This window comes from Eulemur rufifrons, chromosome 10 (genome assembly GCF_041146395.1).
Source record: "Eulemur rufifrons isolate Redbay chromosome 10, OSU_ERuf_1, whole genome shotgun sequence".
NCBI lineage: Eukaryota > Metazoa > Chordata > Mammalia > Primates > Lemuridae > Eulemur > Eulemur rufifrons.
The window spans coordinates 5,771,315-5,780,807 of NC_090992.1; the positions used below are offsets into that span (position 1 = coordinate 5,771,315).

The following is a 9,493-nucleotide window of genomic DNA, read 5'->3' on the forward strand; positions in this document are numbered from 1 at the left end:
CACCATCATGTAGGTATCTATCCCTCCCTTCCCTACCCCCGTTCCCGAGTCAGCACCTTCAAGCGTTACCATTCCCCCAACGGTGCGCAATGCACTCATTGTGTAGGCATACCCCCATCCCCTCCCCCACCCCCCACCTCAGTCTGTATTTTGTTTTTATTTTTTACTGACATCTGCAAAATTTGTGTGGATATCTTCAAATTATTTATGGGTATACATGTTCCCAAATGCCAGCAATGAATGTGACTCTACATATATTCAAGTGAGTGGTTCTTTTTCTAATCAAGTAGAAATAGTCAGTACAAGACTCAAAATCAGAGGGGGAGCCAAAGTTAAAAAAAAAAAATCTTAGAGAAGAAATGAGCTAAATAATGGCTTTCTCTTTGAGATAAATAGGGGCTATTTTGTCTTGATCTGGGGCTGTTTGCTTCCATTTTCCCACAGCTGAACGCATGTACTTGTGTCTGTGGACACACACTCTCTTACATAGACTTAAGTGAAAAGTGCAAATGCTTGAGAGCTCCCACGTAAGGACAGAATGAAACACTGAATGAGTGGGCTGCCATGCATCACTGAAGAGAAACATAAGTAGGAGAAGACAACAGAGCAATTTTACAAACTCCTGAGACTGCAATAGTGTAAAATATAGAAATTATGTGTTACAGTGAAAATAGAATAAAGGATTTTAAGGGCAGAATTGATTTGACCCGTTAGGCCTTTCTATTAGAAAAAATTCCCACTAAGCTTCTCTGTATTCATCTTTCAGTTCTCTTTTCTTTGGTGAATTTTTGTTCATGCCATTTTGTTGCTCGTTATTCTATGTATTGGAGTTCCCATGAATACATACTATTCTATGTACTATTCTTTATTTTATTTTATTTTATTTTTTTGACAGTCTCACTCTGTTGCCCGGGCTAGAGTGAGTGCTGTGGCGTCAGCCTGGCTCACAGCAACCTCAAACTCCTGGACTTAAGCGATCCTGCTGCCTCAGCCTCCCGAGTAGCTGGGACTACAGGCATGCGCCACCATGCCCGGCTAATTTTTTCTATATATATTTTTAGTTGGCCAGATAATTTCTTTCTATTTTTAGTAGAGACGGGGTCTCGCTCTTGCTCAGGCTGGTCTCGAACTCCTGAGCTCCAGCGATCCGCCCGCCTCGGCCTCCCAGAGTGCTGGGATTACAGGCGTGAGCCACCGCGCCCGGCCTATGTACTATTCTTTAAAAAGAGTAATAATGGCTAATATAATAATGTCATCCTGTGTATGCAGAGGTATTTCATACTCCGTGGGACATGTACTTTGAGTGATTTTCTGTGTAGCATTGGTAACGTCTCTTCACTGATCTCACATTTTTGATACCCGTTGTAACCATTGACAAATTTTTTCCGTTTCGGAGAGAAAAAAATATTGGAGTTTAAGATGTGAGGCGCAAAACTGGCCTGCTCAAAGACTAATTACACAAAGATTAACCTTCGTGTTTTAACCAAGCAAGCTAACCAGCTAGCTCTTCTGTTTTCTGTGTATAGAATGAAGGGGTTCTGAAATTTGTTGCTATTGTGAAGTGTAACCTTTATGGTGTCATTTCTCATCTTCAGTTTCTGTTGTTAAGTTGGGAGGTAAAAACTAGTTGGGCATGGTGGCACATGCCTGTAGTCCTGGCTACTCAGGAGGCTGAGGCAGGAGGATCACTTGAGCCATAGAGTTTCAGGCTGTAGTGAGCTGTGATCTATGCCACTGCACTCCATCCTGGGTGACACAGCAAGACCCTGTTTCTAAAAAAAAAAAAAAAAAGAAAAAAAAAAAGAAAAAAAAAGATGGGAGATAGATAATGGCTTGGGACTTTTATTAAAATTGTATTGGCAGCCATGCCGCATAGTTTTTAACAAAACCAGCAGTTCCACTGAGATTTCTAACATTGATGCCATTAATGAATCTCTTATATATGAAAGTAACAAATTAAACCTTATAATAAGATTCTTTTGTAGTATGTGAGGGAGTAAAATTAACAGGTTGTCACTACACTGTGCTGCTGCATTTCTGTTTAATATTTGCACTACATTAGGGAGCCAGAAATTGTTGTTCTAAGAGTTTAAAATTTGATCTTGCTAAAAATTTAGGAGTATCACATGATTAAGATTAGAAAAAGAGGTCGAATTTACCTGGGTAAAATGGGAGCTAAGCAAGAGCCCTTCCTGTGTCTGTGCCCCATATTTTACAAAGTAGAAATTTGTTCTACCTTTTTTGTGCCTAGTTCATGAGAGGAAGTTCTTATTGAGACTTGAAAAGAAAGCTGTAAATATGGAGATAGAAATTATGTAGCTTTTCAGAAAATAGTGTTAGACTAAAGATTAATAGTGAACACTTGAAAGTTAACATGGGAACTCCAAGGCTCTCATTGGTACATCCTGGTGAACAAATGATTTCTTACATGGTTTTCCCTGATATCCCAACCTGCTGCCCATTTCTCTTGAGCAAAGCTCCTGAAGAAAGTAATTTGTTCTTTCTCAACTGGCCATTGGTTCTTATCCTTTGCCTGCCCTTTAAATAAATCTCTTCTCTTTATCTGTTTCCCATAGCAGCCTTTTTCTGATAGTGGAAGTTATGGATTTTACTCTGCGAAACACAAATAATTGTCAGAATACATTTCTCTAAGTCATTGCTTTGATCATCATATCCTAGCCGACTTCAGAAATCTAGAGTGACTGCTCTTGTCGACCGTGTTAAATCTAAGCTCCCTTCCTAGCCCCAGGGGCCCCTTGTGATTTGGTCCTACTTTGGCCAATTCCAGAGTAGCTACATTAACTGGCATCATCTGTCATATTAATGGCGCTGGCTACCCCTATACTCACCCCTATATTGAAATCCTGCTGTTCTTTTTGTACCAAACTCAAGGCTCTTTTCTCCACTGCATTCTTCAAGTGCCTTTCTGTTCTCTAAATATCAGTACTCTGGGTGGCACTATCTAATTCACACTTAATCACCAAAGCATGAATTTGGTACTGTTTATATATAGAGGTTAAATGACTTATACAAGGTGTCAGAGCTAGTTTCTGCTCTTTGTTTTGTGAGTCAGACAGAGTCTTGCTCTGTCACCTGGGCTAGAGTGCAATAGCATCATAGCTCACTGCAACCCCAAACTCCTGGGCTCAAGTGATCCTCCTGTGTCAGCCTACCAAGTGGCTGGCTCTATAGGCGCATGCCACTATGTCTGGCTAATTTTTCTACTTTTTGTAGAGACAGCGTCTTGATTTTGCTCAGGCCGGTCTTGAACTCCTTATCTCAAGCAATCTTCCCACCTAGGCCTCCCGAAGTGCTAGGATTACAGGCATGAGTCACTGTGCCTGGCCCAAGGTCTCATAGCTACTAAGTAGAAGTGCTACAGTTTGAACCCAGTCTGGCTCTAGAATTTGAGCCCTTAACCACTATGCAACATTATAGGTCTAGTTGAGAGAAATAGTGTGTTGGGTTGCCAATACCATAAATTATAATTGTAATTTTTCATTTCCCCCAGTGTTTTATTATGAAAATTATGCATATAGAGAAGCTGAAAGAATTGTACAATGAACACTTATGCATATACATCTACTTCCTAGATTCTGATAATATTTTGTTGTATTTTCTTTATGACATATTTATCTATCCCTTTATCCATCTTACTCTTTTGAATAAGAAGTGACTTGAAGATAATCGTATGTTCACCTCTAAACACTGCAGCGTATGTGTCATTAACTAGAGTTCCTTTTTTTTTTTTTTTTTTGGTAGTTGCTCAGGCTCCCAAATTCCTGGCCTCAGCAGAGTCTTGCTCTGTCACCCAGGCTGGAGTACAGTGACATCATCATAGGTCACTATACCCTTGAAGCTCCTGGGCTCAAGTGATCCTCCTGCCTCTGCCTCCACTCCCCAAGAAGCTGGGACTACAGGAGCACAACACTATGCCAGGCTAATCTTTAAATTTTTTGTAGAGACAGAGTCTTACTATTGCCAAGGCTAGTCTTGAATTCCTGGCCTCAAGCAGGCCTTGGCCTCCCAAAGTACTGGGATTACAGAGGTGAGCCACTGCACCTGGCCTTTTGTTGGTGGCGGCGGAAGGGGGGTGGGGTTAGTTGCCCAAATTCCTGGTCTGAAGTGATTTTTCCACCTGGGCCTCCCAAAGTGCTAGGATTAAAAGGTGTGAGCCACTGCGCCTGGCCTAGAATTCAGTTTTTTAAAGGTAAATTTTATACATAGTGAAAAGTCTAATCTTAAGTATACTATTTGCTGAGTTTTGGTAAATACACATACCTTCTAACCCAAACATGTACCACGATATATAAAATTATATGGTTATCTTTTTATTGAATATTTGTCAGTCTTGTAGTTCAAATACATGAACTGTACATTTCCCCCAGATTTAAAACCTGCTTTTCTGATCATCCTATGGTCTTTCATTAGTTCTTTAGTTTGTTACATTGACTTCATTGAGGGCAGGGCCATCTCTGGCACCTACTTGGCATGGAGAACTCACTCAGAGGTCTCATGAATGATGGACTCATTATCATGATTATCTCACTTCCTAAGGCAGTGTGTGTGCAGATCCTTAATTGATAAAAATTCCTTTGCTTTGTAATGTTTCAGATTGTTTTCATGAATTAAGCTGATTGTATTCCTGTTAGTTTTCCAGTAGAATGTGATTTGCTCAAGTGGTTTTGATGTTGAGGGATGGTGCCCTTGAAACTCATCTCTCTCTCTTTTTTTGTTTTTTTTTTGAGAGTCTCACTCTGTCACCCTGGCTAGAGTGCAGTGGCATCATCCTAGCTCACTGCAACCTCAAACTCCTCGGCTCAAGTCATCCTCCTGCCTCAGCCTCCCAAGTAGCTGGAGCTACAGGCGTGTACCACCATGCCCGGCTAATTTTTCCTATTTTTGGTAGAGACGGGTGTCTCGCTCTTGCTTGGGCTGGTCTTGAACTCCTGACCTCAAGCAGTCTTCCCGCCTCAGCCTCCCACAGTGCTAGGATTACAGGTGTGAGCCACTGTGCCTGGCTGAAACCCATCCTTTTTTCAGTGACTGCCATTTGATAAATATTATTTAAAGATTCTTCAGACTGGTCTAGGGGGAAAGTGTGGTTCTTTGAGTCTCCTCTTCATCTACACTCATTCCCTTGGTGATCTCATCTAGGCTTGTGACTTTAAATACCTCTATTTACTGATGATGACTTCTAAATTTATATTTCTAGCCTGTCCCTTTCCCCTGGTCTTCTCATCTCTACTTGGACAACTAACAAATATTCTACTTTTGAAATGTCACGAACTGAATCTTAACATTAATAGTTCCCCATTTCTACCCTTCTCAATGTGTTTCATCCATAGTCATCTTAATCTTAGTTGATACAAGTCTTGAAATTCAATTAGTTAAAATGCTAGTTACAAATAACAGCATAAAAAGTCAAGCCTTTTCATAGGTTATATCTATGAAATAGGTTATATTCCCCAGACTCCCTCCTCAGTTTAAACTGAGGGGTGCGTGTATGCTTGTGTTTAAAGATTGACATAGAGTGTTTAAAAGGTGAGAGCTTCAAAATATTGATTATTGTTTTGGGGAAACCAGTAGATTTATGTTTTTAACATTTGTTTAATAATTTTAGTTATAAATTAGGGTGATAAATATAATGGGAATGTCAGGTAGACTTTAGATAAACCCTTTTGCAGTTTCTCTTGTTCTTCACAATCTATCTGTGGTTCATCTCACATCTAAGTGAGCACAAATTGGGTGTCTAGGTGATGATATTGCTTACTCACTGTAATGTCTTTTGACACTTCAGGAATGCTGCATCAAAAAGAAGAAAATTCCTGACCACTTGCTATTAGGTTTTCATGTAGAGTAATAGATAAATCTTAAGACTGGCAGTTTTAACACAAAAATAAAATGGGCTCTAGTTGTTGGAAGTTGATGGCAAGTGTCTGTCAGAGAGCAGTTTTGCACACAATGGCCTGAAGGGATCATCAGAAGAAAAGAGGGAGATGTGGTGATGGGGCACCATCCCAGTTGCCTGCAGGAGTGTACTCAGGGTGGTAGATTCTTTCCCCCTTTTTTCCCCACTGCCATTTTTTCCCCCAGGTAGATTTCAGGGGAAGTAGAAAGGTTGATCAGAGAGAAGTAGCACTGTCAAGGCGCTCCTGAACACAATTCTTTTTTTTTTTTTTTTCCGAGACAGAGTCTCACTCTGTTGCCCAAGCTAGCGTGAGTGCCGTGGCGTCAGCCTAGCTCACAGCAACCTCAAACTCCTGGGCTTAAGCAATCCTCCTGCCTCAGCCTCCCGAGTAGCTGGGACTACAGGCATGCGCCACCATGCCCGGCTAATTTTTTGTATATATATATTTTAGTTGTCCATATAATTTCTTTCTATTTTTAGTAGAGACTGGGTCTCACTCTTGCTCAGGCTGGTTTCGAACTCCTGACCTCGAGCGATCCACCCGCCTCGGCCTCCCAGAGAGCTAGGATTACAGGCGTGAGCCACCGCGCCCGGCCTGTCTGACATGTCTTGAATGTGACTTACACTCTGTATTTGATGAATCTATAACTTTTGGTTCTCTGCATGTTGCTCTTAAAAATCGCGTATGTTTTTGAACATTTACTGTGTGCTAGCCTCAGGACTTTACATGAACAAATCCCCCTATGATTGTTACTGCTGTTAATTCTGTTTTAGAGATGAAGGGCCCAAGGCATATAGAGGTTGAAGGATTTTTCCAGGGTCACAGGCTCAACTGTGGAACTGGCCTCCTAACTGCTATGCTTCTTTACTTGCTCTTGTTAAAAATCTAATTTTTCTAATGGCTTATAGAATGAATTTTAAGTTTTAAACAGACAGTTAAGTTTCAGACAGTTATTCAGACCAGTGATTGCTTTATTTTTTTAGATTTGTTCTTTCTTAGGAAATAGTTATCATCTTATAGATTCTTACCCAAAGAAGGCTTACGATTGTCATTAGCACAGCCAGAGATGTTGTGTGGATGTGTGCTTCTGTTTGTTACTGAAGTGGTGAAAGAGCTTTTTAATTTTAAATTGTACTCCTAGTCTATAAGATTTGTGATGTGACATAGTAAGTATTTACTGGCTGTCCCTTATGTGTTGTAACACGCAAGTTTGGGTCCCAGGGATGTGATGAGGAGGAAACATGAGCAGTTTTTGCAAGAGGGTGCTCAGTCATTCTCCCGTACTTCCTAGTCTCTATCCAGCCTTGGGGCACGACAAAGGTTAAATCATCACAAAGCATGCAGCATGTTTGTGTAGGCTCTTTACCCTTAGCTTCTGTCAAGAGTTGACATGAAGAACAAGGCTGCCTATTTTCCAAAACCTCCTTAGAGATACATTCTGACTTGTTTCCTCATTTTTCCTACAACTGGTTCCATTTTATAAATAATTCACAGACTTTTGCACTTAAGTGTCTCTACTTCTTTATCACATGAAAGCTGTTGGTTTTATTCTTTGCCAGTGGCCACTAGGAAGATCAGGGCCAAATTGGTGTATACTAGAAATAACTATTTCACTGCTCTAGTAGGGCTTCCTAACCCTATTTTGTGATTTATCAAAACTCTTGAGGATCTGGTGAAAGCTCTGGACTCACGAATAATATTGCCTTATTATGTCAAGAGGTTCATACATCCTCTGAAACATATCCTGGACTCTTGGGCTTAAGAATCCCTGCTTCTGATCTTTTTATACCTTTATTTCAACCATTTTGTCAATATGAATGTATTTTTCTAAGTTTCTTTAACTCTATAGAAGTAGGTTATATGTAAATGATAAATACATTGTTTTCAGAGGTTTTGGAGGGTGAGTGGTTGCTCTTCATGTATTTGACAGCTAAGCAATGGGAAATGTTTTTGTTCATCACGGGAACTTTTTTGGCCTTCATCATGATGAAATAGGTGGGCTAATATAAATGGCTGTAGATTTTTTTGTCTGATGATTTTCCATGAAAAGCAACCTAGAGATTTTATAACTCCTTTTTTAGGGAAGGGGGTGCCAGGGCCTAAAGAGGGAGTTGTTATGCCATAAACACAATTGTGAATGGATATTCAGTAAAGTTAATGTTTGACATTTTTATGTCTCTTCTGCAGGGTTCTTGGTAAAGTCTCTTGAAAGCTGTAAAAAGGCTTTGGGAATTGTCTCTGGGGCTGTAGTTTTAAAATCTGGTTCCCAAGTGAGGAATGAGCCATTGGCCTCTGCCTCTCAGGGTTGTTCCCAGATGCTCCTTGGTGCTGGATTTTTAGCAGGAGTTCCTGAGTTGAGGGCCTTGGGCTAGGCTTTGCTCTTGGGCTTTATGTATAGAGGGATGGTATTTTAGTTTGTGGGATTTGCAGGATAGTGTGCCTCATTAAACTTGCCTTTGGAGATTTTTTGCTCTTTACTATCCCTTTCAGATGGTGGAAGGGGAGGTTCAAGATCTGTCCTTAAGACTGTTCCCAGAACAGTGAGGAGGAAGGTCAAACTCATGCTGAGAGATGTTTGTAATAGCTATGACTTTCACCTCTTTTCCCCTTCTCTCTTTGTAAAAGACAATCTGTAATACCTTTTGTCTCTCTAAGAGAGACTTGAGTACCCAGCTGGTTAGATATATTTAAAGAAAGGAAAAAATCTTTTTAAACAGACCTTGAAGAAATCTATTATATATTTGAGTGGGAACCTGAGAATGCTATGGCATACAGGCAAAATTAATTAGAATAACTGATAAAGAAATCAGATGTAGCTTTACATGGAATTTTCAAGATTAAAATGTGCGAGAATTATGTTAATAAGCTCTGCCTTAAACTCTATCAAGTGTCTATCAAGTGTAGGAATTTGTTCTTTTTGTGCAATTTAAAAGCACCATCACCTGTGCCCTCTAGTACATATAGGATGAGTTTGACAGTAGAATTGTGTGGTGTGCATCCTGCCTCTGTCCTAGTTACTGCTGAAATTCCTGGTGTGAAAGCTCTCTTAGCCTCTCTGATCCCAGCATCTCTGGGCAGTGGACAAAGGGTGGCCTTGTTTATTCCCCCATCTGGTCTTACTATGCTGCTTTGGGGCTGGAGAAGCAATAAGTGCATCCTGGCAAGTATGGCAGACTCTCGGCAGTCAGCTCCTGGAGGCCAGGGCAGTTTCTGCCCCCGTGCTGGCCAGGTACAGCGTGCCGTCCTGAGGGTATTCATCTATGCCAAGCAAGGACTTTACAGTCAACCTTTGAATGACAGGGGTTTGGATTGTGCAGGTCCACTTACACGCAGATTTCCATTCACCTCTGCCACCCCAAGCGATAAGACAACCCCTCCTCTTCCTCCTTCTCCTCAGCCTACTCAACATGAAGACTATGCTAAGCATAAAAACCTTTATGGTCCTCCACTTCCACTTAATGAATAATAAATGTATTTTCTCTTCCTTGTAATTTTCTTAACATTTTCTTTTCTCTAGCTTTTTTGTAAGGATATAGTCTATAATACCTATAACATACAAAGTATTTGTTAATTGACTACTT

General features: G+C 40.5%; 1 protein-coding gene across 5 annotated transcripts in view; it reads left to right on the forward strand.

Annotated features, from left to right (window-relative positions):
* CTNNA1 (catenin alpha 1) overlaps positions 1–9,493 on the forward strand; it is a 151,455-nt gene that overhangs the window by 83,984 nt on the left and 57,978 nt on the right. The window lies entirely within an intron of this gene.